The 6,000-nt window shown below is 37.4% G+C and overlaps 1 protein-coding gene across 1 annotated transcript in view; it reads left to right on the top strand.

Annotated features, from left to right (window-relative positions):
* Nucleotides 1-725: 725 nt before the first annotated feature.
* Nucleotides 726-6,000, top strand: part of LOC134668747 (E3 ubiquitin-protein ligase RNF144A) — a 203,904-nt gene continuing 198,629 nt past the window's right edge. The window contains exon 1 of the mRNA XM_063526196.1: nt 726-1,149. The gene's annotated coding sequence lies outside the window, so the exon portion shown is untranslated. The remainder of the gene's footprint in view (nt 1,150-6,000) is intronic.

The following is a 6,000-nucleotide window of genomic DNA, read 5'->3' as shown; positions in this document are numbered from 1 at the left end:
CTCACTCAGTATAGATTTTATTAATTTTATTTAAAGTAAACCCCTTAAAAACCGCAAACAATTTGAATGAATGACATACATTGACAACTGACTTTTAGCTTTTTTTTAAATCATAGACAATTGGTGATACTACAACGAAATATCTGTCAACAATTTTTGGCTAGCCAGACTCTAAAATGGAATTGGGCAGGACATGTTGCTAGGCAGAGTGATGACAGGTGGACTAAAAGTTAACAGAATGGTAGCCGCTTTCAAATGAAAGAAGCGCCTGGCGTTCGTTGGCTCGTTGGGTGGACGACATCCGGCAAATTGCGGGTCACTTCTGAATGAGATTAGCTCAGGACCGGGACAAGTGGCGTACTAGAAGCGAGGCCTATGCTCAGCAGTGGGCGATAAAGGGCTGATATGATGATGATGATGATGATTTACAAATAGAGTTAGACCAAGAAAAGTGCAACGATTTTGATAACACACGCACTTCACACAGTGCAAGTGTCATTTTAAACGTCAAACATTTTAAAAATTATGACGTATACATAACACTGGCACTGCGTGTGCTATCAAAATCGTTGCAGACTTTTCTTGGTGTAACTCTAACGCGCAGATAAGGAAAATGGTAGAAAGTTCGAAATAAATAACCTGAGAATAGTAGTTAATTTAATAAAAACTGGTATTATCGGAGCTGTCAAAACTTTATGGTTAAGTTGGCAACAGTGCTTGCTTCTATCAGCACGGCACTCCGCTCGTCCAGCACCAGCAGTTTTCGATAAAATTCGGTTGCGTGATAAGCTTACGTGTGTGAAAACATTAAATTTATTTTACTCTCTTGATCACGTAAAACGTGTTATTCGATTGAATTATCCCGTGTATCCGCGAGCGATCAAGTGTAGTCACAATAACGGGTGTGGATCGTGAATATTTTATTAGATTCTAGAAAAAAGTATTTGATTTGACATCTAGCATTTCGCAAGTTTGACAAAGCTGTTTATTTGTGTATGCCGTGATTGTCGTGTGTAAATTCGGAGATATTGAGTGTTGTATTAGTGCGTTGGTCGATAGCAGGTGATGTGGTGAACGTAGTGTCTGTTTTTGTGAAGTTTGTTTGGAATCGTGATGTGTTTGTGCCTGCGCCCAGCTCGCTCGACCATGGTAAGATCGTTTTGAAACTCATGATAATTAGCGACATGCTCTTTATCGTTTTTGACTATTACATCACATGTTTACGTTAATGTGACATGTCGTTTGGCTGCTCTTTATGACTAGTAAATAGTGGTTGCTTAAATATTTCATTATCTAATTATCAGTTCGAGTCAAGTAATACAAAGATAGAGAGAGTATTGGTCTGTGCATCGTTGTTACAAGAAATAGTAAGCCGTGTATTGCGCACTTTATAAATTTATCACGAAAGTGTCATTATTAGCATTTGTCAAGACTCAAGGTCATCATAAATGTGTCACACTTAAAAATTATTTTGTACGATTATAATGTCTCAGAAACACACCTATTGTGAGAGTTAGACCAAGAAAAGTCTACAGCGATTCACAATTTCATAGAAGTTTGATGTTTAAAATAACACTTGCACTGCGTGGGCTATCAAATTCGGTGCAGACTTTTCTTGGTCTAACTCTAATTAACTACTGAGGTGTACCCATGACCCCTTAGCTTAGACTAGAGTTAGACCAATATAAGTCTGCAACGATTTTGATGGGATGCACAGTGCAAATGTTATTTTAAATGTCTAACTTTTATGAAATTATGACATAAATAACACTTGCATTGCATGTGCTATCAAAATCGTTACAGACTTATCTTTTCTAACTCATGGATATTATTTAAATAATAAACCAATATTATAATAAAAGAAACTAAAGGTCACATAAAATAATAACAATAATTCTATGCCTATTACAGATTTTTTATTTTGTTCAATACTTGCAAAGACATGCTATTTTTATAAGATTCTTATAGGATTCCTAATTACAGTTTGTTTTTACTTTGGTTAAAAATGAATTACTAGCTTTTGCCCACAACTCCATCTGCGTGGAATTAGTGACAGCAGCTAAAGTAGGTATAGCACCTGGATAATGCTAATAGCAATCATTCAGTTCGCGCATTGCTGACTTCAATTATTAAGCAATTTGTTAACTCGTTCAATTCCACCACCCTTTGCACTCTCTTCAGGGATGATTTCCGACATAAAAACTATCCTATGTCCTTCCCCAGGACTCAAACTATCTCTATTTCAAATTTCAACCAAATCAGTTCAGCGGCTTAAACGTGAAGAGGTAACAGACAGACACAGTGCCGTGTGGTGCCGGCATCAGAAAAGAATAGCACCACCCCATCTTGTCCCGTGGGTGTCTAAGGCGACTAAGGGAAAACTGGCGACAGATATGCATATGAGCAAGGCTCGCCCGTATCCTTAGCGGGGTCCTTGCTCGCAAGAGCTGTGCGCGCGCCATATCGAAAAAAAAACAGACAGACACACTTTCGCCTTTATAATATTATTTATAATATTAGTAATGGATGGATGTAAGTGGCTAGGGAAGTAAAGTCTCTCGAGACCAAAAAGATCCTGCAGCTATTTGAAGTTGCAGGGTTGGATCGAGAGTTGTAGTAGGTGGAGATCACAATAGATCAGGAATGGTCGCAGTGATACATAGGCTTTGGAGCCTTATATAGACCCTAATAAAGAAGAAGAAGAAGTGGCTAGGGAATCTAGGGGTCTCATACTGTTGTCACTGGGATAAGGTATGAAATGGTACTGAAATGAAATTCCTTGACCATACCTATCTGTAGGATTGACATTAAACATTACATACATCACTGCATTCCTAAACTGGCATTGTGGATGTGGGCATGGAGCCCGCGAAGCTGAAATGGGACTGGGCCGGGCACATCTGCCGAACGCTGGGCCAAAGTATCCACGGACTGGATCCCACAGGATGGATCTTGGGGCAGGGGAAGACCCATACGGAGATGGCAGAGAAGCTCGATACATTCTGTGTGGAGTGGCGGGAGTGTGCATTAGACAGAGACAAGTGGCGGGAAAGAGGGGAGGCCTTTGCCCAGCAGTGGGACACACTAACAGGAAAAAAAAACAAAACATCACATATTCCCAATCATCATATACGAAGGAAAATTTTTGACTCTGACATATCCTATCCATGTCATATCTAGACCTTTTGACGTATATTACAGTTCGAATCAGGCCGTAAGGGGTGTAAGGGTTCCCCTAGATATGTCGACGCGGAATCGGCAAAATACGATAGGAAAAAGCTTTATGTCCGCGCAATAAGAGCGAAAAAGTCGTCGTTTGGCTCGGCTCGCGACGGCCGACGACGCCGGACGCGTCGACCGGTTTTTCGCTCTTATTGCGCGGACATAAAGCTTTTTCCTATCGGCTTTTGCCGAATGCGCGTCGATATATTTGGGGAGACCCTTAAGGTGTAAATAGGTATTCATCGGTCGTACAGTATTCGTTTCACCAATTTGGGGAAGTACCTACATGGCAACATTGGCAACCCTGGGCTGCCTGGGCTAACCTTAAGAATATACTATAGGTATAATTTACATATTTATACTAGTTACGCACAGCACATAAATAAGAATTATTTAAATTGAATCATGGGGTTAAATAATGTACATACAATTACAGGGTACTATTAAACTTCTTGTTAAGTGAATTACGTTAGAATGAAACCATGTTATTAAAGTTAGCGTTAATCGGGTCGTAACATTGAAAATATTAAAATAAAACACCGTTTACCTCCCTACCATTTTGCATTAATAATTTTACTTAGCATAATATTAAAAACCTTCTTTTTACCCAACCACAAAACAGATAGGTACAGAAATCAATCTACATACAAAGCGCGCTCGAGCAACGCACACATAGACACTGCTCATGGACCCGATATCTCGGACCGGTTGGGACCACTGCGAGCGCGAGTGCCATCCGCTTGAGACACGCGTCTGTGAACTTTTTTATGCAATAATGGAGAAACAAAAAAAAAGTTATTATAACTGTACAGTGGACGGGTGTTTAAATTCAACATTAAACGGTGAATTGTCGTTTTGTAAGCTACCAGTGGTTTCAGAGAGAATGCGAATGCGAATTTATTACATTGTACATGATAATGCGAATTTATTACACACTTTAAAATATAATAATCGTGTATTTCGCCAATCTCAAAATCATCGCAAGTCATTTTCTATGACAAATTTGTAACATAACAATGACATTAAAATTAAAATACCTATTTGAGTTATTAATGTTATTATTAATTTATGTTAACATTCTTCCCGTTTCATCCTCAACAATAAATCAAACAACTAGATACTGGGAGTGTAAATTCAAAAAGTAGACTGAATCAAGCTCCTGTGTATATCCGAATAACGGTTTTTCTTGAATAACTCGGCCATTGTTCATTTTACAGTAAAACCGTGAGGACAAAAATTGTTATAATTAAATATTTTCATCATCTCGTATTTATGCCGTAAAGTTGAAAATAAACGAGATGATGAAAATATTTTATATATGTCGCTTTTTTTAAATTTAATTTCCAAAATATCGAGCCTAGAAGAAAAATTGTGAGGACCAAACTTGTAGAGAATCAAATTTCCTACAATTTTTGTCCTCACGGTTTTACTGTAAAATCAAAAATGGCCGAGTCATTCAAGAAAAACCGTTTTTCGAATATACACAGGAGCCTGATTCAGTCTACTTTTTGAATTTACACTCCCAGTGACCCCCCGAGGGACCTACGAAAAAAAATCCAAGAACTGATAATTCACGGGTATGGTCGGTTTTTTAGATATAATGACTGGACCACAATCCGTTGTTTTATTATATGTAGGTGTAGAACTAGATGTTTATCTTAATAGATACCTTTACATAATACCTTTTTTTGTTTACTATTCTAAACGCTTACAAAAACACCAAAGGAGCCGTTAAATCTCTTTCCATATACGTTCTAGAATTTAACATTTTAAAGCCACATTGCATTAATCCAGAATTTTAACAAAACAACACCAACGAAACAAGTTTGCCGCATAAAGCAATTAAGTTACCACTTATATGCAAGAAATTTTGGAAGCTGGTTTTACCACTTGTACTGAAAACACTGCAACTGACCTTAAACGTACCTTATCTCTGAGCAATAAGGTTCACGGATGGTTAATAGGTTAACCGTTAATCCTTGATGGTAACGAAAAGATTGACTAAAATATATACCTTATTTCAATGCAGTAAAGTTCAAAAATGGTCACTTTGACGGACGGACCCATAAAAAGAAATCGCATCAAATTTAATGTATCTCAGTTTACGAGTTTACTACCGGGGTCAACGACCGATATCACGTTCCAAACAAAAATGGGGATCGGGAAGTGATTTAGATTTGATGAGATTGTGTGATAAGAGGTAGAAGGGTCTCTATTGTTTCCCAAATAGTTTTAAGTCATAATGTATTGTTTGTCCGAATTTTCGTTAGTCATAATTGGTTTTTCTCAGAAACGCGTAACTTTTCAGGATTGCCATAAAACAAACCTAACCTAACTAGGGTTTCTGCTCGAGAATTCCCGAGGCGAGAAATCTCGAGAAATTTGTCCTAAGTCGAGACGGGAAAAAAATATTCAATGCCTCGAGAACTCGAGAAATAAATCTCTTGTGATAAGTAAAAAGATAACACGCGTATAACACATGATGTGTCTCTAATGTATTTCTTTAGGTAGTTAAATAAATATGAACAATGTTTTTTTTTTACGTTTTCAGGTAGGAATCTACTTAAAACATTTATTACCAACCAAATAGAAAACTACCTTGATCCGTCCCGTATTGTTCTAGCTTTAACCGATTTTAATGTTTTGAAACTTTTGAACTATCATGATTCATGACATTCATGTAGTGTCTTTTTATTGAATAACGCTTTTAAAAATTTGTAACGAATTATAGGACCATGTAATACCTAAGTGTAATAACAAATATTACAAAACTAAATT

The sequence above is a fragment of the Cydia fagiglandana genome, chromosome 11 (genome assembly GCF_963556715.1).
Source record: "Cydia fagiglandana chromosome 11, ilCydFagi1.1, whole genome shotgun sequence".
NCBI lineage: Eukaryota > Metazoa > Arthropoda > Insecta > Lepidoptera > Tortricidae > Cydia > Cydia fagiglandana.
This window is presented reverse-complemented; position numbering and strand designations above follow the sequence as displayed.